Here is a 26,478-nt window from a genome sequence, read left to right on the forward strand (position 1 = left end):
ATCAGTGAATGAACTTAACAAAATTCAGCTGCTGTTACACTCAAATATGTATGTATATCTTCATATGTAGATGAGGGGATACGGCGTTTAAACAAATAAATCGGGAATACTGATTTTATAATTATATATTATTTCTATTATTATGTGACGACATTTGTACAAGCCTTAATCTCTTGTTGTTGTGTTGTTCAATTTTGTTATTATCTGCATTTTTTTTTTCATTCAAAAGACATGTTTTTATTTTATTGTCGTATTGAATTTCATAAGTTTACAATGCTCGCCAAAACTGATAACGGACTTGCTTATATTTTTAAAAGAACTTATTTTTCTGCTGACGTTGGAAATACCCCCAACGAAGTGGAAAAAAATAAAATGTTTTTGATGTTATAATTTGCAACTGTATCGGTGACTTCGTATATGCTGACAAGAATACTTATTTAGGGACGTATGTATGTGTCCATCGGCATGTTTGTAAGGTACATCTATAGATGTAAATATATTTTTCCATTTTTATTCCATATATGCACATGCATATGTACGTATTGTATAAATATATTTTTTATATTATTGTTTTTCTCATTCTCGTTTTGCGAAAAATGTGCTGCACTTCACAAACAAAAGGATCAGCAATATTGTGAATGATGTTTTCAATTTGCTGTAAACTCAAAGAAAAATTTTAATTAAAATTGTTGAGAAACAAGTAATACAGGTCGAATGGGACTGACAATATCACACCATACCATGGCCCAATTATAAAGGTCTTCTCTCAAGCGAATTTAAACAAAAACACAGATTTGAAATGTCAAAATTCATAAAAAAAAGGCGAAAAAATTGTTTCCGCCGCGACGGAATGTTTTAGTGGCAAATTTCTTTACTGTGAATTAAGGTAGATGCATACATAAAATTTTCCGAGAAAAATTTGTTACCGCAGTTATTTTTGTTTGGCGTAATAGAAAATTCAAGCTGATCGATCTTGAACTGCCAAAATAAGTTTTTGTACAACAACAGAGTTTTTTTCGTGATGCATCTTCCTGTCTCTCTACAGTTTGACATTTCTCTACCTGTTACATGATTCACGGCGAATTAAAATGACAAATATGAATTTTGACAGTTCAAATCGAAATCAGCTGTTTTTAAGAGAGGACCTTTATAATTGGGCCATGCTCCATACACTAGAGTTGGTCAGTTCACGAATGAACAAATCGTTCATTCAATTGAACGATTCATTGAAAAGAAGCGAACGAACCGTTATAGTTCATTATAGATCACTAAACTAAGATCAGTGAACTATCAAGAAACGATTGATCAACGAAGGCACGACTATCAAATGAACGATTACACTGTGCAACATTTTTAAGGTGACCTTGTGCAAACAATTCGAACTGAGGATTTTTTGAAAGTACAGACCCAAACGACCAGAAACCCTAGTTGGGTTTTGTTGTGTCAGATCCAGCTCGGATTTTATGGCTCTATCTAAACATGGTTAAATATTGAGTTTTTAAAGAAATTCGGGGCTATATCTCTGAAACCAATGCGAATCTTCTTCTTACCTCTGAAGCAAATTTGTAGATAAGGACATGAATGAAATATTTGGAGAAATAATGAACTCAAAAAACTACATTTATTGCCTCAAATTTCAAAATATATGCAAAAATTCCACAATTTTTATACATTTCGCACCGTATCTCCAAAACCGTTAATTTTTTCTGAATATTTTCTTTTGGAAAAATATTCCCTAGAATGTAATACACAACTCTTCAGAACATGTCATTGTTGTAAAATGGCTCTATGCCGTTATTTTCAGTACATTTTTCAACGACGATTTAATAAAAATGTCAATAATGTAGTGAAATCTGAAATGCGAGAATAAACTGTTGGTGTGAACTGTGTTTGAATTACGTGTTGTAAATGATATGATGCAAAATACCGCTGAAACAACATGAAGTAAGCATTTTAGAGTTTCAGAATGTTCTAAAGAATTGTTGAGAACTTTATTTGGAAGATTTTAGTAAACGGTAACTTGGTTCAACTCCCAATAGTTTAGCCGATACTGACCAGAATTTCAGCAATAATGTAAAATTTTCTATATTTTATAGATTTTGATGCCCTAGGTGGAGTTTTTCTTATGTGGTTTCTTCAAGAGATAAGTTCTACTAGTTTAGGGCTACAATATTGCTAAAGACAGCAAGGCCAAATTCCTATTCGTTTCTGAGATAAAGGCCTGATAAATGCAAAAAAGTGTAGATTTAGCCCGGTTTAGATGAGGCCATAAAATCCGAACTGGATCTGACATGACAAAAACCTACTAGGGTTTTTGTAGTCTAAATATGTACTTTCAAAAAATGCACACTAGAAGTTGTTTGCATTTTCAGTGTTGCATAGTGTTATTCTAAGCATAAGGTAACGGATTTCTAAATGTAATGAGTTGTGTTTACAACACATTCACACGCAATTTTAATTTCTTAATTTATTTCTCATGTACGCGTTTTTTGTTCAATCACATCATAAATAAATATTTTTTGCCAGCCACCTGAATGAAATTCCATTTGCGCAAATCTTTTCAGAAGAAATCATTTCTTAAATTACACCAAACATTATTTTACTTTGAGAATTAAATAAAAATATCAAATGTTATATATTTTTCTTCCGGTTTAGGTTATTAATATTTTCTTCTCTTGTTTGTTTTATTATGATATACATATACATTAGGGCGGACCAAAATTTAAATTTTTTTTCTTTTTTTTTTTGAAACGCCTACTCCCTTATTTTTCCATTTGATCTAATAGGTTTATATATGAAATTTTATGGCGATTGGTTAACGTTAACCCGTTGGACCAGGTTATAGACACAACATTAGCCCGCTTTTGGAAGGTCATAACCATTGGGTTTCTGGGGGACTTTAATGCTTATCATGAATTGCGACATTCGGTGCTCGGCAATGTCCAGAGGGGTACAGCGCTGACCGAGCAAATTCATAGCTCTATTTAGACACCCCTACCAGAATTAGCGGAGAGTGTCACAGTTCACCAGATATAACAATCGTGTCACCAGTAGTGGGATTCTCTAAAACATTTTTTTGGTTACCGACAAAAATCGGTAAAATTAAAACGGAAAATTATGAATGAAAAGTATGAATAAGAGTTGTCAATACTGTTGCTATCGGTAGGCCTTAGCGACAACTTTATTTTGGTTGCTAACTTACCGTCAAATTTCGTTAATTACCGAAATAATAAACATTTCAATTTTACCGATTTTTGTCGGTAACCACAAAATGCGTTAGAGAATCCCACTACTGGTCTGACAAATTACGTCATCTGGCAACCGTCGTTTTTCTTGCGTCAGACCATCTCCCCAATAATTGTCTCCATCAGCAGACCGCCAGATTTCCTCACCTCTAAACGACGCACTTTCATCAATCTTGGGAAAACTGATTGGTCCAGTTTCAGAAATCACCGTTTTAGAGATCTGCCCCCCTGCGGGGAACCTGTAACCCCTATAGGGCGCGTCCCCAGGTGGCGGATAGGGGAATGCTTCCCAGATATGGGTGATAAGACCGAAATCAAATACGTCTCGTGGACCAACAGGTGGCTGCGTCTGTCTTCAGGTGAAGCGGCAGCAAACAGCGTCTGAACTCCATGAGGAGCGGCTGAAAAATGGATGGAAAACTATAAACCCTTCAGAAGGCAACGGGAAACCACTGAAGTAATTTTCCCTATAAAACCATACAATATGAACAACACAAACCAAAACACACGGCCCTCAGTCTCCGGCCAAACGAGGGTGCTAAGAATCCCCGGAGGTAAAAACAACCAAAAACTAAACATTGGAACGTGGAACGTCCGAAGTTTATACGAAGTCGGTAAATTAAACAACACAATCAATGAAATGAATCGACTTAATATTGATATACTAGGTGTGAGTGAAACCTGGTGGACAGAATGCGGCGATTTTCAGTCCCAAAATGTAGTAGTATATCACTCAGGAAACATGGAAGGGATACACAGGAGAGGTGTAGGCATTATTGTCAAAAGAAACATTGCAGACTGTGTAATTGGATCTATCCCAATGTCTGAAAGGACTATGATGATAAAAATATCAGCAAAACCCTTGAATTTAAATATAATCCAAGTATATGCCCCTACATGTGATGGAAATAATGACGAGGTTGAACATTTCTATGAAGAAATAAGTCAATTATTAAACATGACGAAATCACATGAAATAACAATAGTTCAAGGCGACTTCAATGCCAAAGTGGGGAATGATGAAGTAAATGGTATAACTGGAAGATATGGACTTGGAGAAAGAAATGAGAGAGGAGACAGGTTAATTCAATTTTGTCAAGAGTTTAAGATGACCATCACCAATACAACATTTCGATTACATCCCAGAAGGCTTTATACATGGAGATCACCATTAGATAGCAGAAGGAATATCATTCGAAATCAAATTGACTACATTTTGATTAACAGCCGATTTAGATCTTGTGTGACCAAATGCTCAACGTACCCAGGAGCTGATGTACCATCCGACCACAATCTGCTGATGCTGAATATACGGTTGAAAATTGCACGAATTAAAAAAGGGAAGAAAAAATATAACAAGATAAATACTGAGATACTCAATAACCCATCAACCAGGAACGAAGTGAAGGTGCAAATGAATAATAAACTCGAAGCTATCGATACAAACAATGTAGAAAATATATGGAATAATATCAAGGACACGATGTACGAAATAACAAAAAATTATCTTGGAAAATGTACGAGAAGAACACAGCAAGAATGGATGAACGACGAAATTATGGAGCTTCGTGTGGAACGAAGGAAATATAAAAACGTTGACTACGAACGTTACTGGGAAATCAACAAGGAAATCCGTACCGCTACCAGAGCAGCAAAAAATGCACTACTAAATCAAAAATGTAGAGAAATTGAATATCTGCAAAACATTCATGACGATTATAACCTACATAAAAAACTAAAAGAATCCGCAGGAGTGTATAGGAAGGCATCACCAGCAGTACTAACGGATGACAACAACCAGCCCATTTTCGAGACATCACACATAAAGGATCAATGGAAAAACTATATTGAACAATTATTCACTGACGACCAACGATCAAGATATGACCAGGACATAAATACTTTTATAACAGGAAATCCAATCACTAAATCCGAAGTGGAATATGCGATACAATCACTAAAGGACAAGAAATCAACCGGACCTGATGAAATTCCTTCTGAAATCTTAAAACTTATAGATGAAGACAACATATCACTCATTGTACAACTTTTCAATCATGTGTATGATACTGGTCAATATCCAAACGATTGGTTGAACTCAACTTTCATTGCGATACCGAAGAAATCGAACGCACAAAAGTGTTCTGACTACAGGCTTATTAGCCTTATGTGCCACATATTAAAAATGTTTTTGAGAATAATTCACAAAAGAATATACGCCAAATGTGAAAGCGCTATGGGAGAGTCACAGTTCGGCTTCAAGGAAGGTATGGGTACCAGAGAAGCCCTATTATCCCTTCAAGTACTGGTACAGAAATGCCGGGAAGTCCAAAAAGATGTTTATATATGTTTCATCGATTATGCAAAGGCATTTGATAGCGTCCAACACGACAAATTAATCGATATACTGAGGGGAATAGAAATACCGGAAAAAGAGATCAGATGCATACGAAATTTATACTGGCACCAAAAGGCAAGAATTGAAGTAAATGGAGATCTGACAGACGAAATTCCCATATCAAAAGGAGTCAGGCAAGGGTGCATATTATCCCCGCTCCTCTTTAATATATACTCCCAAAAAATATTTCAAGAGTCAATTGAAGGAGAACGGATCGGGAAAAGAGTTCAGGGTAAAATTATAAATAACATACGTTGCGCTGATGATACCATAATTATTGCTAGCAGTATAACTGAACTACAACAGCTCCTAGACAAGCTCACTCTCGTAAGCGAAAAATATGGCATCAAAATAAATATAAAAAAGACAAAATACATGGTTGTAAGTCGAAAAGATGTAAGTTCTGAAACGCCACTAATTATCAAGAACGAAAATATCAAACGTGTAAAATCTTGTATATACCTTGGCGTTTTAATTAACGATCAATGGAACATATCAAACGAAATTAAGCGTCGAGTGGAGATGGCCAGAAACGCCTTTTTTAAATACAAAAACACACTTACCAACCACGAAATAAGTCTCGCAACCAAGATTAGATTTGTAAAATGCTATATTTGGTCTATATTACTATATGCTGTAGAAACTAGGACCATCAAAAGTGCAGATCAAAAAAAAATTGAAGCTTTTGAAATATGGGTCTATCGAAGAATTCTAAAGGTGCCCTATACATCGCACACTTCAAACCAAGAAATTCTAAGACGAATGCATCTCGACAGACAACTCTTCCACACTGTCAAATCAAGAAAAACCGCATACCTTGGACACTTGATGAGGAATGATAAATACAAGTTTATGCAATGTATTATTAAATGTACCATAGAAGGACAACGACCAAGAGGCAGAAGAGAGATATACTGGCTAAGTAACATCCAAGAGTGGACAGGATACAGATGTGAAACAAATCTGCTACATGCTGCTAAAAACCGAGAGCTGTCAATAATTTCATAATATAAAATATTAAAACATATTCAAATGTAATACTATAACATTGTATGGTCGCTTAATATCCGAAAAACGGATCCGCAAATAAAGAAGAAAGAAGAGATCGCCCAACTCTTCTGATGTTCGGGTAGCGGAAAGGATGTTCCGAGACATAATCAATTCTGCTGCCGCTCGCCATATACCTGCTAGTCGAATACCCGAAGTGAGACCAAATTCCCCAGCAGAGGCGGCGGTATTAGCAGATGAACATGATGAACTTCGTCGTGCCAACACCTTCGACCCCAGGTTCAGTGAGCTGGCATTGGAAGTTAACAGATTGGTCGGTGAACATAAGCGGAATCTTCTGAAGAGTTGGAACATTGCAGCCGGAATAAGTAAATTGTTGGTAACGGTTATATCACTCTAGAACCCTGGAAAGAAGACGTTTGGCGACGTTACGCTGACTGATCCGAAAAAGTGCGACAGTTTGTTGAGCGCCCCGGGAGTAACAGGGCGAAGAGAAGAGTATTACGTTGCATTAGATCTCTTCCTGCCGACGATGAACCAAGACAAATTACAATCGATGATGTTGCGAATGTCATCAGGAAGGCTAAATCGTCGTAAACCCTGATGGAATCTCCATGGCAATACTGAAACAGCTGGTCGTCCAAGTCCCTTAGAGTGAAACAGGGAGTTCCCCAAGGTAGGGGTGATATCTCCGGAACTGTTTAATCTCTACCTCTCCAGTATTCCGCCCCCTCAGATGGCATTGAGATCGATCTGGGCGTTAGGTACCTTCCATGATGTCATTTGTGAAAGGCTGAACTCCTTAGAATATATAAATATCCGCCACTAAAAATCTACGAACGGCCACCCTGTTCACCACATGGACGGCAGAGGTGAAAACTGCATTGAATGACATGGTCAATGGTAGCAGAATTCCGATCACAAACTACCTCAAAATTATAGGATCACATTCGACACAATGTTCATGTCGTCCGCATATGCCACAGCTACCTACGACAAGGCGAAATGTTGGAACAAGGTCCTCAAGCGTGCAGATATAGAAAGCTTGTTGACCACAAAAAACGCGATAGGTCGGTCTGTGGTAAGATATGCGGCGTCAGTATGGTCCACGGATATAAGTGCAACACGATGGAAAAATATTCAAATCTGAATACATTTTGTTATGCTTTTTTACCTTATTTAGGTATCGGTGGTCACAAAATATCTCCGCTGCAACAGGGTGCCTCCTCAAGTCTTCAGTGGACCATCTACATGAGGAGACAAAGATTCTTCCAGTACAGCAACACAATGGCATACCCTCGTCACAGTACTTGCTCGGGTGTTACCGTGAGAGCCATCCTAATCAGCATATCCTTATCACCAGGCCAGGAGGAATCTTCATGGGCTAAAAAGAGAGGTCCAACGTTACAAGAGAAAACCTCTGGATCAACAAGCCTATCAAGCAGGTTTAAATAGCATTCACACAGATGCAGTCGCAGATGCCTTAAACAATTGCGGCTCAACTAAGCTCGGGATGATTCAGCCGTATCTATATATATAAAAGAGCAGTGAGGTGAGGTATTCACTGACTGACTGACTGACTGACTGATTCATCAACGCCCAGTCGAAACCGCTGAAGCTAGAAAGTTGAAATTTTGGGTGTAGGTTGCTGTTGGTGTGTAGGGGTGAGATAAGGCTGGGTTTTTGGAAATTCGACCTAGAAGTGTACGAAAAGTACTAAAAGGTACTAAATGTGGTACCCTTTGTATTAGGTAAACGGGAAGAGCTAGAATTCTGAAATTTGGAATGAGGGTAACTGATGGAGAGCTAGAATGATGTACCAAAGGGTTTTTGGAAATTCGACCTCTAAGTGTACGAAAAGTACTAAAATGTACAAAATTTAGTACCAATTGTATATTTTGAACGGATATAGCTAGAATCATGGAATTTGGTATGGAAATCAAGGTAGAGAAGTGGTGTCGATATAAGGAAATGGTTTTGGAAATTTTTACATATGCGTATGGAAAGTACTTAATGGTACTAAATTTAGTACAACTTGGATTTGGGTGAACGGATAGAGCTGGAATCCTGAAATTTGGAATGAGGGCCACTGATGAAGAGTAACAATGAAAAGTTTTTGGAAATTCGAACTATAAGGGTACGAATAGTACTAAATGGTACTAAATTTAGTACAATTTGAATTTGGGTGAACGGATTGAGTTGGAATCCTATAATTTGGAATGAGGGTCACTAATGGAAAGTAACTATGACAGCTTTTTGGAAATTCGAATTATAAGTGCACGAAAAGTACTGAAGTGTACTAAATTTAGTACCATTTGGATTTGGGTGAACGGATAGAGCTGGAATCTTGAAATTTGGAATAAGGGACATGATGAAGATTAACAATGAAAGGTTTTTGGAAATTCGAAGTATAAGGGCACGAAAAGTACTAAATTTAGTACAATTTGGATTGGGTGAACAGATAGAGTTGGAATCCCGAAATTTGGAATTAGGGTTACTGATGAAAAGTAACAATGAAAGGGAAAAGTACGAAATGGTACTAAATTTAGTACAATTTGAATTTGGGTGAACGGATTGAGCTGGAATCCTTAAATTGGGAATGAGGGTCGCAAATGAAAAGTAACAAAGAAAAGTTTTTGGAAATTCTAACTATAAGTACACGAAACGTACTAAATTTAGTACACTTCGGATTTGGGTGAACGGATAGAGCTGGAATCCTGAAATTTAGAATTAAGATTACTGTTGGAATGTAGAATTGAGATATGGAGGTAGCTTTGGAAAATCGTACTAATGTCCACGAAGCAGTACTAAATTCGATACAATTTGTATTTGCGTGAACAGATTACTGTTGGAGTGTATGATTGATTTAGTTTTGGAAATACGTACTTGTGGAAAAGTTCTAAATGGAATTACATTGGCTATAATTTGGAGTTAGGTGAACTGATAGAGCAGATATATGAAAGTTGTTATTGGAAAGTCGTGTACAAAAAGTGCTTAATGGTACAAAATTTGGTACATTTTGATATTTGTTATATGGTACATAATTTTGTTCAATTTGTAATTTTGTAAAGGGGTAGAACTGGAATTTTAAAATTCGGTATTGGATTAGTAATTGGAGTTTAGAGAGGAGGTTTGAAAATTCTTACTTATTTATACAAAAAGTACTAAATAGTATAATTATTGGTTTCATCTGAACAGATAAAGCTGGAAAAGTGAATTGCGGTTGGGATATATGTTGAATATTAGGAAGTAATTTGTAAAACGTTTACCTATGTGTACGAAAAGTTTGGTAACATGTTTGTACCAAAACCATTTAGGTATTGTGTAAACGGTTAAGGTGAGAAATACCTACTATAGGGGAACGAAAAGTACTAAATAGTTCTAAATTTGGTGTTGGGTGTAGAAACAAAGTTAGGATTAAATCATTGAAATACGCTATTTGTGCAAAAAATACGAAATGGAAAAATATTTGTTATGACTAGAATGTTTTTACCCCTGATAATAAAGAGGTCTAAATTGAAATGTAAGTAACATTTTTTGTAAAAAAGTTTTTCTATCCTTTCATGCCACAAATTCCTTTAGGAAATTTTCATAAAATCTTCAAAATATCTCATTTTTTAAATTAAACTTTTATATCTTCCGAGTACTAAAGGTCCAAATTTAAAGAAAATAGGAAAATATAAATTTGTTCTGTTTCTAAAATACACTAAGTCGAGTTGTACTGTTATATGGGGATATACGAAAACGTGGATTTTTATGCCAATTTTGAATGCTTAGTGAATGTTTAGTGTTTGGAAATTCGTACTGGAAGGGAATGCTGTAAAACCAAAGTCAATTCTGAAATTTGCAATATGAGTCGCTGTTGGTGTATGTCTGTGATATGAGGTCGCAGTTTTGGAAATTCGAAATAAAAAATATGGTAGTTGTGCAGGGGTGTGATACGGCAGATTTTTTTTTTTGAAATTCTAACTACAGTGTACAGTAGTAAAATGAGTTAAATCGATTAAATATTGGTAATAAAAAAGGTTTTAGTACAACCAAATCTCCATTGTTCACCATTTCCATATTAAATATTGTTTATATATATTTTATTCCCTTTCCGCATACGAAGTAGCGGGCATTTGCTAGTATATTCATATAGATCGATGACACCGTACAAAACATTTGACCAACATGCGGCACAGACACGCTCGACACACTGCACCTTTTCAACTGCCCACCCACACCTACTCACCAACTCTAGTAGATTTGTTGTTACAACGCATCGGAACAGCCACATTCCGAGAATTTATATCATATACTGTTATAACAACCACATCAGGACCGTTGCTTGGTATTTTCCACCCTCTATGTCACGTTAAGTTTCAAATAGGGGGTTTAATAATGACCGCTCATAAAAGTGGTTTATGCAAAAAACATCTCGCGCAGGTAGCAATGGATGAAAGGACATCAATAACAAGTAGCAAGTAAAAACGTTTTAAGTTCCGGGTCGAACTTTTTATATCCTCCACCATAAAATATTCTAGACTAAAGCGGAATAATTATTTTCTTTCCTGTCCACAATTTTAGGCGTAGATATTTTGTGACTACTGATACTTAAATAAGGTAAAAAAAATGTATTCAATTGGTCGGGAACCTTATATGGGGCTATATGAAAGTGTGGACCTATGTTTTGGGTCAAAAATTGTAGCTAAAATAAAAAAACACCGAAAATCGGGAGATACCGTTATATGGGGGCTCTTCCAAAACATGGACCTATGTGGACAGTTTTTCGAATTACATATAGTTCTGTCAAAAATACCGAAAATGGGGAGGTACCGTTATATGGAGGCTGTACAAAATGGACCTATGCAGACAGTTTTTAGTCGAGATGTTTTGCGATTACTAGAAACCTCAACAGTCAAATTACAGGTAGTTCGGTCAAAAATTATAGCCAAAATCCTCAAAATACCAAAAATCGGGAGGTACCGTTATATGGGGGCTATATGAAATCATGGACCTGTGTTGACGGTTTTTGGTGGAGATGGTTTGTGATTACTAGGAGCCTCAACTGTGAAATTACAGGTAGTTCGGTCAAAAATTGTAGCTAAAATGCTTAAAATACCAAAAACCGAGTGGTACCGTTATATGGGGGCATGTAACTATGTATACAGTTTTTAGTGGAGATATTTTGTGACCACTGTGAACCCCAAACGTGAAATTACAGATAGTTCGGTCAAAAAATTTTGTTAAAATCTCCAAAATACCGAAAATCGGGAGGTACCGTTATATGGGAGTCATGCCAAAAAGTGGTCCGATATAGTCCATCTTCTATCTTGTCCAGTCTATGGAAAAATATAGCGCTCTAGCTCAATTATTGCGAACGCTAAAATGATTACAACAGACGGACAAGCGGACATGGCTAAATCGTCTTAGAATTTTATCCTGATCAAGAATATATATACATATATACTATATATGGTTGCAAATGTTTAGTTCGATGTGTTACAAACAGAAAAACAAACTTAATGTACCCTCCATACTATGGTGGAGAGTATAAAAAAGTATCAGTCGGTTTGCCGATAGAGATATACCATCAGTCTGTTTGAATTGAAACTTTCATCTACGAACAGATGGAAAAACGGCCACACAACAAATATCATTCTTCCTTATATTAAATTATATATTTAGAGGGTTTTCTGAATTTTGTGGCATTCTGTGGACGTATGTTCAAAAGTGTTGGGGAGGAGGTATTTAAAGGAGTGCATCGGCATAGTCCATTTTAGAAGTGGATCTTATTTTTGGGAGTCATTTCCTTTAGATAAATATCGCGCCAATCAATCATTTCAGTTGTTCACCGTATAAATTAGAGCTTTTGGACCTCTACGTCGGGATGCAAGAAATTGTCCACAAAAAAACATAATATCGCTGCAAACAGGACCACAAGGAGTAGTTTCGGGATAGATTTCCAAACTGCACAAAACAAAAATGTTGAAAAATGTTTTGTGGTAGAGGCATCCCGAGGAGAAGACCGATATGAACCATTCTCGAAGTTAAACTGAATTTGGACCGAATGGGCTGATCCGTACACATGGTGGCCTTAGTTGTCTACCGTTGCCCAGTTGTCTACAGTTTTTTTCTTCGAGTGTACTGTTTTCGTCTTCTTTCAAGCGAATAAATGATGCAAGATGCCACAATTCATGTATCATTTCAATTCGCATGACAATTATATGCAAAAATCAATCAAATCCGTATTAAAACTGTCTACTATCGCTGTTTAGATCACCACTTAGCAGCCTCCACTATTCTACAGAAAATATCTGTGTCAGACAGCTGATACACTTTGCAAGCAAACAACGTTTACAGCTATGGGAATAGATTCGTTGTTGATTATGACAAAGGCGACAACAACAGTGATTATGATGATGTCGATGATGATGATGCATCACCTCCGTTACATGCAATTGACGTGAGGAAAATACCAATAATTATTGCAAAATAAAAACGTGTCTGAATATTTTTGTTTACAATAGAATTGTTCTATTGTCACTTGACTGACAAAACGGTATTGTTATTGTTTTATTACATATTCTAATACGCTTCGATTTATTTGTATTTTCTTTGTTATTTTTCCACTTTGTACGGTGGAACGTCGTATGTACTTCAAAGAAATTGTTTGTGACTTAGAAACTAAGCTAAGGTAATTTTGAAAATAAGCGGCGAATGTTTGTTGTCAACCTTTTAAAGATAGTATGTGTTTGTATGAGTTCCTAGGCAATGGATTACATTTGAGACTTTGTTTACAGGTAATTCGCGTGTTAACTACTTACACCAGGGGGCATTGTACGTCAATGTTACAACAAAAACGCCAGGTGTTTACATTGATAGTGTTATGTCGGTGTGTTTGTTTGCATTTATGACTCATTTATCAACTTGATTTATACATAGTTACTATGTGGCATTAGCTTTGAACATTGCTTAGCTGATATTTGTTTATATTTTATAAACAAATTGATCGTATAAGTAACTTAGCGGAAACATATGATTGTTAAAGTAAACACTTCAGGGGCTTTTATTATTATTATCAGTGTTGATGATCACCAATTGTTTTATATGTTCTATATGTAATTGGGTTGACGCCGTGGTGCAGTGATCAACACGCCCCTTGTATACAGAAAGTTCAGAAAATCACATTTCGCCTGGGGTAAATCCCCTCAGCAAAATGCTAGCAGATTTTTTGTTTTTGAGTATTTCGGCTAGAAAAAAAAACGTTCTATAAGTGATGTCGGCAAGCAGCTCTGGCTCTACGAAAAAAGGGGAGCCAATGCCAGTGTGAAAGAACAAATTGAGAGGATACACTTCTAGAACTAGGAGTCCCATCTACATCATCATATTTTGGGAACGCATAAATGATATGAACTTATGAAACATGTGGTGAAATATTCACGCGATGTTTCTGAACCAATTGAGTTAATTGTCAGAAATTTCTAACGGAATTATCTAAATTGCGAGTCATATACTCAATTGGGCTTTTTTTTAATCCAACCCGATCGATCCCTCTAGTCATAATCTTTAACTCGTGTACCCAATAAAAAATTTGTTTACACTTTTTACGATATGTATTTGTTTATCAATTTCTATTGTTGTTGTTGTAATTAACTAACTAGAAATTCCAAAGGTATCCATCCACTGTAAACAAACAAACAATTAAAAAAATAACACATGTGATCAGATATGGGCTGCAGGAAAGTCCAACATTCAAAAAAACGTTTTTAATTTATATTTATGTTCCCCAGTAAAAGTAATTAATTTGGTAAGGAAATTGCAATTTGGATGATAAATATTCGGAAGCTACCATGGGGCAGTGGTAAGGACGTCCCACAGTGGAAAAAAGTACCGATTTAGCGCGCCAAAAGTAAAAGTATATGTTTTATTGTATGTTTGTCCATAAATTCGATATGAACAGCTATAAATTGACAATGTTACTTCATTTATTAATATATTTGGTAAATTTGTATTTTTACCGTAGAATGGTACCTATCGATTTTCGGTATTTTAAAGATTTCTACCACATTATCCAACCGAAACGGCTAGGATTTGGTATTTAGTCTCCGTGGGGGTTATGCATACACTCCTATAAACATTTTCGGTATAGGACCATGTTTTCATATAGCCCTCATTGACCGGTACCACCGATTTCGGTAATTTTGGAGGTTTTAGCCATATTATCCAACCGATATAGCTGAAAGTTGACATTTAGTCTTCGTTGGTGGTATAAAATATTCCGACGGAGAATTTTTGGCACAGGTACACGCATGGATATGGCCCCCATAGAAAGGTACCGCTCTAATTTCAGCATTTTTACATAAAAAATGATATTAATAAAAATAGTAATAAAATAAAATGTTGCAGTTTGTTGCAGCTAAAATTTTACAAATTAGTTAAGAACTATGTGTACTAAAAATAAAATAAAAAATCTACGCGCCATCACGCGACACTCCTTAGTAATAGCTTTAACAAAGTGCTCAATTTGGAAAAAAATCGGATGTCACATGTGTTAAGTGTAAAATCCGAGTTGCAATAAATAACATCTTATATTCAACATTTTTTAAATCACCTGCTCCGCGAAATGTTAAATTCAATAAAGCTTTAAAATTACTTTGTAAGAAGAGTCCATGCGACGATCACAAATTTACTACTAAACTATATTATGAAAACTAGTTAAAAAAAATGTCAACCAAAAACGGACCGTTATTCCTCTTAGACTGATGCAAAACAAATTATTTTAAATGTCGTTGCATTCTGTGGACGCCTTAGATTAATACTTCAACAATCATTTTTAAATTGGCGTATGTGATTTTTTTGACTTTTGGCGCGCTAGATCGGTATTTTTTTCCACTGTGCGTCCGCCTTGCAATCAATCCGGTTCAATACCTGACCAGAACATCAAAATACTCTTTTAAAAGAAAACCAAAAAGAAGACCAAAACCAAACAAAGACCTTTGTAAAGGGTCTGAAGAAGTACCCTTTCATTTGGAAAAAGTCTTAGGAAGCATCATTTCCTTTGGAGGGTGTTAGGAAGCACTCTTTCCTTTGGAAAGTGTGTTAGGAAGCACCTTTTCCTTTGGAAAGTGTGTTAGGAAGCACACATTCCAAGGCAAAGGGTGTTAGGAAGCAACCTTTCCTTAGACACCCTTTCCTTTGGAAAGGCTCTTAGGAAGCAACCTTTCCTTAGGCACCCTTTCCTTTGGAAAGGCTCTTAGGAAGCAACCTTTCCTTAGGCACGCTTTCCTTTGGAAAGGCTCTTGGGAAGCAACCTTTCCTTAGGCACCCTTTCCTTTGGAAAGGCTCTTAGGAAGCACCCTTTAGGAAGCACCATTTCCTTTGGAAAGGCTCTTAGGAAGCACCCTTTAGAAAGCACCATTTCCTTTGGAAAGGCTCTTAGGAAGCACCCTTTAGGAAGCACCATTTCCTTTGGAAAAGCTCTTAGGAAGCACCCTTTAGGAAGCACCATTTCCTTTGGAAAGGCTCTTAGGAAGCACCCTTTAGGAAGCACCATTTCCTTTGGAAAGGCTCTTAGGAAGCACCCTTTAGAAAGCACCATTTCCTTTGGAAAGGCTCTTAGGAAGCACCCTTTAGGAAGCACCATTTCCTTTGGAAAAGCTCTTAGGAAGCACCCTTTAGGAAGCACCATTTCCTTTGGAAAGGCTCTTAGGAAGCACCCTTTAGGAAGCACCATTTGCTTTGGAAAGGCTCTTAGGAAGCACCCTTTACGAAGCACCATTTCCTTTGGAAAGGCTCTTAGGAAGCACCCTTTAGGAAGCACCATTTGCTTTGGAAAGGCTCTTAAGAAGCACCCTTTACGAAGCACCATTTCCTTTGGAAAGGCTCTTAGGAAGCACCATTTCCTTTGGAAAGCCTCTTAGGAAGCACCCTTTCCTTTTTATAGGGAAAGAGTGTTAGGAAACACACTTTCCAAAGCAAAGGGTGTTAGGAAGCAACCTTTCCTTTGGAAAGGCTCTTAGGAAGGCTCCTAGAAGTACCCTTTCCTTTGTAAAGGCTCTTAGGAAGCAACCTTTCCTTTGTAAAGGCTCTTAGGAAGGCTCCTAGAAGTACCCTTTCCTTTGTAAAGGCTCTTAGGAAGGCTCCTAGAAGTACCCTTTCCTTTGTAAAGGCTCTTAGGAAGGTTCCTAGAAGTACCCTTTCCATTGTAAAGGCTCTTAGGAAGGTTCCTAGAAGTACCCTTTCCTTTGTAAAGGCTCTTAGGAAGGTTCCTAGAAGTACCCTTTCCTTTGTAAAGGCTCTTAGGAAGCACCCTTTCCTTTGGGAAGACTCTTAGGAACCAACCTTTCCTTTGGAAAGACTCTTAGGAAGTACCCTTTCCTTTGGAAACGATCTTAAGAAGTACCCATTCCTTTGGAAAGACTCTTAGGAAGCACCCTTTCCTAAGGAAAGGATCTTAGGAGCACCCTTTCCTTTTTAAAGGGTCTTATGAAGCACTCTTTCTTATGGAAAGAGCCTTAAGAAGCACCCTTTCCTTTGGAAAGGCTCTTAGGAAGCACCCTTTCCTTAGGAAAGGCTCTTAGGAGCACCCTTTCCTTTTTAAAGGGTCTTATGAAGCACTCTTTCTTATGGAAAGGGCCTTAGAAGCACCCTTTCCTTTGGAAAGGCTCTTAGATAGCTCCCTTTCCTTTGGAAAGATTCTTAGGAAACATCCTTTGCTTTGTAAAGGCTCTTAGGAAGCACCCTTTCCTTTGGAAAGACTCTTAGGAAGCACCCTTTCCTTTGGAAAGACTCTTAGGAAGCACCCCTTCCTTAGGAAAGGCTCTTAGGAGCACCCTTTCCTTTTTAAAGGGTCCTATGAAGCACTCTTTCTTATGGAAAGGGCCTTAAGAAACACCCTTTCCTTTGTAAAGGCTCTTAGGAAGCACCCTTTCCTTTGGAAAGACTCTCAGGAAGCACCCTTTCCTTTGGAAAGGGTCTTAAACCGCATACTTTCCTTTGAAAAGGGTTTTAAGGAGCACCCTTTCCTTTGGAAAGGGTCTTAAACCGCATACTTTCCTTTGAAAAGGGTTTTAAGGAGCGCCCTTTCCTTTGGAAAGGCCTTCTCCTTCTCCTTTGGAAATCCACAGAGCTATCAAGAAGGAAGCTGCTCAGGTGAAGGAGCGGACAATATTCGAACATTTGCAAGAAAAATGTCTAAAAAATGACCAATTCGAGTGTCACGCCCCCTATCATGGATCATTTTGGGGGATCCTATTTTGTACGGTGTCATCGATCCTTGCCCTATAGGAATTCAAGCAGCTGCACCATCCCGAGCATAGTTGAACCAAAACCACTCTGGTTTGTAGTGGCAACTGACGGCCCTCTGTTGCGATAGATGAGGTTGTTTGCCGAGGACCGCATTCACATGATATTTGCGACTGCATCCATATGAATGCTATTTAAACCTTCTTGACCGACTTGTTGATCTAGGGGTTCTATCTTGTAACGCTGGTCCTCTCTTTCTAGATTATGAAGATCTCTCCCGATAGTCCGACTAACGTTTTGATCGCTGTCGTAAAGCTTCGTTGGCCACAGACCGACCTATCGCGTTACATGTGGTCAATAAGATTTCTCTATCTACACCCAAGTACTGCCGGCTAGGAACTTGAGGACTTCGTTCTTCTTCTCAGCTTGTCCTAGATAACTGTGGCATGTGCGGACGACGTGTACATGCTGTCGAATTCGATCCCTAGTTTGTAATCAGAATTCTGCTATCATCGACCGTGACATTCAACTCTGTTCTCACCTCGGTATGCATGTGGTGAACAGAGTGGTCGTAGATTTAATGGCGGATATTTGTGGTAAGATATGTCAAATAGGAGTTCAGCCTTTCAGAAATGACAGGCTTATTGATCAAGCGGTTTTCTCTTTTAACATAAACCCCTCTCTCTTTAGATCACGAAGATCCCTGCTGACATGCCTGGGTGGGTGTGTGTCCTATCCAGCATATGTATTTAAGATGGATCTCACAATAACACCCAATCAGGGACGTACGAAGGGGAGGGGGCATGGGGCCGGGCTCCTCGAAATTAAAATTTTTTTTAAACATTCTTCAAACATGTCATACTTGCTCTGGTGGTCTACGATTGGGTTTGGCTCGAAGAAGCTCATCAAGCTTATTTGGTAATCCCGTCACCTCTGCTGGGAAATTCGGTCTCACTTCGGGTATTCGACCAGCAGGTATAAGGCATGTTTCTGCTACCCGAACATTATAAGGGTTGGACAGATCTCTGAAGCGCTGATTAGTTAACTCTCTGAAACTAGACCAATTATCTTTCCCATAATTGATGAAAGTACGGGGTTCAGAGGTGCTGAAATCAGGCGGTCTGTTGATGGAGACAATTGTGGTGAGATGGTCTGACCCAAAAGAAACGACTGGTAGCCTAGTGACGTCATTTGCCAGACCGGATGACACGATTGTTGTATCTGGCGAACTGTGGAACTCTCCGCTTATCATTGACTGTGCAAAACGTAGAGCGATCAATCTGCTCAGGCAGCACTATACCCTTCTGATTATTGCCGAGGACCGAATATCACAACTCATGATGAGTCTAGCAAGACCTGGCGGCTTTGACCTTCCAAAAGCGGGCTAATGTTGGGCATATATCATGGAGTACAGCTATTTATCGTGGGGATGTATACATTAAGAAACTCTACCTCGACAGTTCCACATTTGACTGGGGTGATATACATTCCATGTATGGGTCATTAGAGCCAGGCTGTATTGAACAGACTGGAGCAATAGGAAAGCTAATCTCCCAACAGCACTTCTGATGCGATCCTTCATGCTGCAGTTGGTGTTGATCTTGGTTTCCTGTACCGCTGTGACCTTCATATTCTTTCGACTCATGAAATCCACTATTTCCACGATCTTACCTTGGAGTCCATTGGAATTAAAGTGCAAAAAGGATGAATTTTCAGGGATTGGGAAGCAATGGCTGGTTTCAAGTGCTGCGTGTGCGGCCGCTTGTTTTGGGGGACTTTGGGAAAGTCTCGTATTCTGATGGCGGCGACGACAAATCACTTGGGGCTGTGTTGACGCAGCATGCAGCAACATAGTCCATAGCATACCCTGAGATGCATCCACTCCCGGCATCTATTGGCACACATCCAAGTTTGAGTGTGGTGGATGCGAATGTGGCAAACAATGCACATCCATATTGGTTCTGATTCTCCGTCCCTACACCGACCAAAAGAATCCTGAGCAGGTATTCCGGGTATTGAAGAACTCGCCTCCGTGTGATCGTGATTCTGGCTGTGACTTTTCCACGACAACACATGAAAATGTTATTACAACATGTTAACATTCAAAGCCAAAAACAACTAACTTCCGATTTACATATGCATGTGCTAACAATCGTTTGTGATGGAAGCCATTGCCGATTGGAAGGAGGATACTGTCGTTGCTATAAAAAGAATTTGTTGGGTAATTATTACTTAATAGGTGTCTATGGAAGTGGAGTCTACCCCAACCATGACCAAATTACGATCATTTTTCGGGAGAAAACATTTTCATTTCGAAGAAGAACACGTCTGAGTTAAAATTATGCCATTCCATTGCACTGCAGTAAAGTTTAATGACCGCATATGATAAAAGTATTAAGCAATACTCTTTGTGGACTGAAGATAGCACAACTCTGGTGACGAAACAAAGAAAATACAGACACAAATCAAAACAACAATAACACTCCGTCTCGACTAATAAACAGAGCTCGAGCTTGTTATGTTGTTATGAAAACAGAAATGTTCTTTCACAGTTTTTTGCACTACTGCAATTTTATTTTGTTGTTGTTCTTGTTGTTAATGCAATTTCACGTTAAAACTGCATAACAAATGTAGGCCATTACCATAAACTGGGCAGTTTTGAGAGCGAACGGCGATTTGTTATTGACGTTAAGAAAAAAAAAAACACGAACACTCTCACACACACACACGAATCCAACGGATAAATTATTTGCTTGAGGTTAATGTGACAAAGAAAAAACATTTCAAAACAAAAAAAAAATTAAATTGCAATTCAAGTATTCAATATTTACATTGGTTGGTAATTAAATGGCGGAGGAACGTCCAAAGAATGATTCCCTACAAAATGTAAACAAAGAAATAATTGTGTGGTTATGGTATGATATGGTAGATACCAGAGAATTTTTTGATCAGTTTTAAAATGGAAAAGCATCTCTTATGCTACACGTTGAAACTTTCACATGCAACTTTCGCAGCTTTTTGAAGAGAATGGAAGTGAAGGAGCTCCCTTTCTTCCTTCCTACCCATAAATTCAAGAAAGTCCCTCAAGAAAGTTTCAACGTGTGACATAAGAGTTAAAAATAGAACAAATTTGAGGTACCCTTATAAGAGGTCAACAAGGTTTCTTTGTGTGTATCCCAAGTGGTGCCGCCATCGACTTGAAGCCCTACTTCTAATCTTGTGGCAAATAGCTGTGGTTGACGCGGACGACTAAAACATGCTGTCGAACGTTATGCCCAATATTATGGAGTTGGGCCTGACTTCGATGGTGAACAGGCATTTTCATATACCTTAGATGGAAGAACTGCACTATGTCAGCTACGTAATTGTTAAACCTATGTACGTCATCAACGATATGATCCGAACTTATAGGTCGTACAATCAGTTGTATGTGTGAAATTTCAGAAAGTTAGAAGTTAAACAGCTCCGTAGATATCACCCCGACTTGGGGAACCCCCTGTGTTACCCTTTGGGTCTTTGACTTATTTTTTCTGAACTTCACAAACAACTGGCGTCCACATACATAGTTGATTATCTAACGTTTCAATCATGGCCGGAGGCTTGTCTGCTCATGTCCTCATTTGTGCTGCTTACGGAACCAATGCTGATGATGGACAACTGGATAACTATTTCCGACGCTGGAAAGGAGTAAAGCCTTGAGAGTCTTTGCTAACGGTGACAAATTTGTCGATTAAAATAAATAGCGCACCTCTTCGGTTCAGCCATTGCAAAACGGATGCATTTTCAGGGATTGGAACAGCAACGGCTGGTGTTAAATGCTGCGTGCGACTGCTGGGGAGTCTCGTATTCTAGTAACGACTCACTGGGCTCGGCAACATATTCCCAGTATACTCATACGTTTTGGATCTAGTACAGTGAACTACAAACTAAATTACCCAACTATAGTACATGCACAAAAGGAATGACAAACATAACATACCAACACACCGTCATTACATGTGTTGGGATTTCTTTCACAAAGTACAAATTCCATAATCCAAAGGTAATCACCTGATTTGCGGTTCAAACACTTTATCTTGTGTACCTACAATAATTTGTAGTGGTTGTCCCAAATATTTGTTTACCCATTACGTATGTACATACATACAGTGAGCCACAGTCAAAAGCATTCACTTGAGTTTCATTAATCAAAAATGCGATTGCTAACCCAGCGAAAAGTTTGCCTCCAAAGAGGCAGTTAAATGATATGCACAAGTGATTTGGAAGTGCATCAAATTATGCATTTTCACTCATGATTTTTACAAGGGAGTGACCCCGGAAAGAGGCACTCCATTGCACCGCATTTTAACTGACCCTTTGGCATTGCATTTTAACTGAACCTTTGGCACTGCATTTTAACTGACCCTTTGGCATTGCATTTTAACTGACCCTTTGGGGTAGAATTGGAGGCAGTCCAGAGCACGTGTTTTGAATAACAAAATAAAATGCATTTATTATTTGTGTAAAACAAAAATATTAATACCTTTATTAAATTAACACAAATTATGAAAATTCTCTATTGAATTCAATCGCAAACATGTGTGTTTCCTCCGCTCTTCATTTAATCCAAGCTTAAGTACTTTTGCATCATCTGCTAAATGGGTTTGATATTGTCTTCCCATCACCAGTTAAGATTTCGACATGTACTCCAACAGCACTCCATTGGGAAATTTTCTTCTCGTGAGTTACCGGAAAAATGTTCACAAATTAAATATTATTATTTAAAATTACGATTATCTCTTTTTGGAAATGTATTCCGCTGCCTGTAGAGATGTACAAACTGATTTATGTACAGGTAGGGATCTCTAACAACTGCTAATAAAATGTAGTGAACGGAGTGCCTTTTTCACGACTCCGTTTGCACTGCATCCGGATGCTGTTAAATTGTGAGGAATTGGAGTGCCTTTTTCACGACTCCGTTTGAACTGCATAAAAACATGCCGTGAAAGAACTAGTCTACATTGCACTACTTCCAATTTATTTTGCTGGGTAAGAGATAATTAGTGAAAGTGATTTTATGATTTTTTATAATTTTACATTCAGGCATGTCACAGAAACCAATACCGACCGAAAGTGGAATTGATTTCGTCCTTAGCTTCTTCAGACACCGAAAAATGAAAATTTTTTCGGAATGAAACCACTTTTTCCTTCTTAAGTGGAATTGTCACTTTAAATACTTCAAAATAATAACAAATATTGTTTTATTAACTAAATCACATTTAATTTCATATTTTTTATGCCCTCCACCATAATATGGAGGGTATATTAAGTTTGTCATTCCGTTTGTAACTCATCCAAATAATCATTTGCTACCCTATACATATATCCTTGATCAGGGTAAAATTCTAAGTTGATTTAGCTATGTCCGTCCGTCCGTCTGTTGTAATCACGAACGAGTCGAGCTTTGTACACATGTGTTTTTGGTCTGAACTATATGGGATAGATGGGCTATATCGGTCCACGTTTCAGATATTTAGACGTTTTTGGCCACATTTTCAGACCAAATTAGCTATAATTTGACGTTTAGGGTTCCCTGTGACCAAGAAACTTCTCCAGCAAAAATTATGGATATAGATCTACGTTTTCTTATAGACCCCCATATAACGTTACCGCCCGATTTCCAGTATTTTGACGTTTTTAGCTACATGTTCTGGCCGAATTAGTTACAATTTGGCATTTAGGGTTCTTAGTGATCAAGAAACTTCTCCACAAAAAATTATGGTCATAGGTCTAAGGTTTGGTACAGCCCCCATATAGCTGTACCGCCCGATTTCAGCTATTTTGACATTTTTAGTTAAATTTTCAGACCGAATTAGCTTTTATTTGACATTAAGGGTTCCTAGTGACCAAGAAACTTCTCCACCATAAGTTATGGACATAGATCCACCTTTTTATAGACCCCACATAACGGTACCGCCCGATTTCAGGTATTTTGGCGGTTTTAGCAACATTTTCTGACCGAATTAGCTATAATTTCGCATTCAAGCAACTTTCCCATCTAAAATTATGGGTATAGGTATTTTCGCAACAGAAAGAAAGCTTATAATTCCGTATCAGCTCGGAGTATTTCATGGTGGAGGGTATAAAAAGCAAGGCACGGCCGAACTTAACGCTTTTTAACTTGTTTATCATTATTTTTTCGTTGTAAATATGTAAATACTAAACAATCTGGCATTATACATGATAAATTAAAGCAATGATAAAAGAACACAAAAGAAAAAGAACTCAAACTCAATATTTCAAGAATTTTTACATATTTTCGTTCGTGATATAGTTTTTTCATACTGTACAGGTACCTCACATAAGATACATGTGCAGTTTCTTATTTCCATCCGAAAGCCACTATTTTTCAAAAATATGTACGATTTTCATGAGATGCAAAATCACTTTCCTATTTTTCCCTATATTCCACTATTTGCTCTCATATTTCCTCTCTTGTTTCGTAAATGCTCTCAACTTTGTTCTCGTTTTCTTTTGAATGGTATCAACAAACCACAACACAACACAACTCCACCATCGTCCCACGATCCCATTGAGACCACACCACACACATACACACCACAACAACATACCTAATCTACCACTGTAGGTCGCAACAATTTTGTTGCTAGTTAACTGACAAACCAAACAACTACAGTGCGTTTGGTGTCGAAAAAACAAAGTGTTTGGCTGTAAAGTTCGCAACTACAAAATTTTAATTTCTTTAATATAAAGGCAATATCTAATATCTGAACCTAGTGTTGATAGACTCAACATGTATGTACATATGGTTCACATTGTTCTAATATGTTCACAAGACGATGACAACTACAGTGAAAATAAAAGCATTAATTAATAAAAAGCAGCAAAATTTGTCTCTGGTTGGTGGTGTGTGGTGGTTGTTAGTCAATAATAACAAAAACAACAACTCGCCAAAATTGTTTTTTGTTTTCAATCTCCCAGAAAAAACAGTATTTTTTTCTTTATGAATGGAGTTCATGAAATGCAGAAATTTGAACCATGGCAAGACTTTTTGAACACTATTCCTGAAATGCAGTAATTGTTTTTTCTGTGTATGCGCAAAAAAGCGCCTCAATTACAGAAACAATAGCCCTACTTCTAATCTTGTGGCAAATAGCTGTGGTTGACGCGGACGACTAAAACATGCTGTCGAACGTTATGCCCAATATTATGGAGTTGGGCCTGACTTCGATGGTGAACAGGCATTTTCATATACCTTAGATGGAAGAACTGCACTATGTCAGCTACGTAATTGTTAAACCTATGTACATCATCAACGATATGATCCGAACTTATAGGTCGTACAATCAGTTGTATGTGTGAAATTTCAGAAAGTTAGAAGTTAAACAGTTCCGTAGATATCACCCCGACTTGGGGAACCCCCTGTGTTACCCTATGGGTCTTTGATTTATTTTTTCTGAACTTCACAAACGACTGGCGTCCACATACATAGTTGATTATCTAACGTTTCAATCATGGCCGGAGGCTTGTCTGCTCATGTCCTCATTTGTGCTGCTTACGGAACCAATGCTGATGATGGACAACTGGATAACTATTTCCGCCTCAATTACAGAAACAATAGAAAAATTGAAAATCCAATAAAACTTAACTCTTTTTTCGCACAAAAAAAAGCTTTCTTTAAACACAATATTTTCACAATTCTTACAGTGTTTTCTAATCATATATTTTTGTTTTGTTTCTTTTGATTCCTCTAATGGTGCCATATTTATCCCAGCAAAATAAATTGGAAGTAGTGCAATGTAGACTAGTTCTTTCACGGCATGTTTTTATGCAGTTCAAACGGAGTCGTGAAAAAGGCACTCCATTCCTCACATTTTAACCGCATTTGGATGCAATCCAAAGAATCAAATCCATTTGTCACATTTTAACAACATCCGGAGGCAGTTCAACGGAGTCGTGAAAAAGGCACTCCGTTCACTACATTTTATTAGCAGTTGTTAGAGATCCCTACATGTACATAAATCAGTTTGTACATCTCTACAGGCAGGGGAATACATTTACAAAGGAGATAATCGTGTTAACATTTCCAAACATTTGCTAATACAAACTAAATAATAGTTAATTTGTGAACATTTTTCCGGTAACTCACGAGAAGAAAATTTCCCAATGTAGTGATTTTGGAGTACATGTCGAAATCTTAACTGGTGATGGGAAGACAATATCAAACCCATTTAGCAGATGAAGCGAAAGCACTTATGCTTGGATTAAATGAAGAGCGGAGGAAACACACTTGTTTGCGATTGAATTCAATAGAGAATTTTCATAATCTGTGTTAATTTAATAAAGTTATTAATATTTTTGTTTTACACAAATAATAAATGCATTTTATTTTGTTATTCAAAACACGTGCTCTGGACTGCCTCCTATTCTACCCCAAAGGGTCAGTTAAAATGCAATGCCAAAGAGTCAGTTAAAATGCAGTGCCAAAGGTTCAGTTAAAATGCAATGCCAAAGGGTCAGTTAAAATGCGATGCAATGGAGTGCCTCTTTCCGGGGTCACTCCCTTGTAAAAATCATGAGTGAAAATGCATAATTTGA

At 37.6% G+C, this 26,478-nt stretch overlaps 1 protein-coding gene across 9 annotated transcripts in view; it reads right to left on the reverse strand.

Moving 5' to 3' along the window:
• Window positions 1–26,478, reverse strand: part of Atat (alpha-tubulin acetylase) — a 179,644-nt gene that overhangs the window by 89,588 nt on the left and 63,578 nt on the right. For 2 of the 9 annotated variants that reach the window (XM_073987421.1, XM_073987425.1), the window contains one exon: window positions 7,826–8,035. The exons of the other annotated variants lie outside the window; for them this stretch is intronic. The gene's annotated coding sequence lies outside the window, so the exon portion shown is untranslated. Of the gene's footprint in view, window positions 1–7,825; window positions 8,036–26,478 lie in introns of those variants that run through there. 9 annotated transcript variants of the gene reach the window in all.

Source organism: Musca autumnalis, unplaced genomic scaffold, assembly GCF_047663935.1.
Source record: "Musca autumnalis isolate F117 unplaced genomic scaffold, ASM4766393v1 scaffold_4, whole genome shotgun sequence".
NCBI lineage: Eukaryota > Metazoa > Arthropoda > Insecta > Diptera > Muscidae > Musca > Musca autumnalis.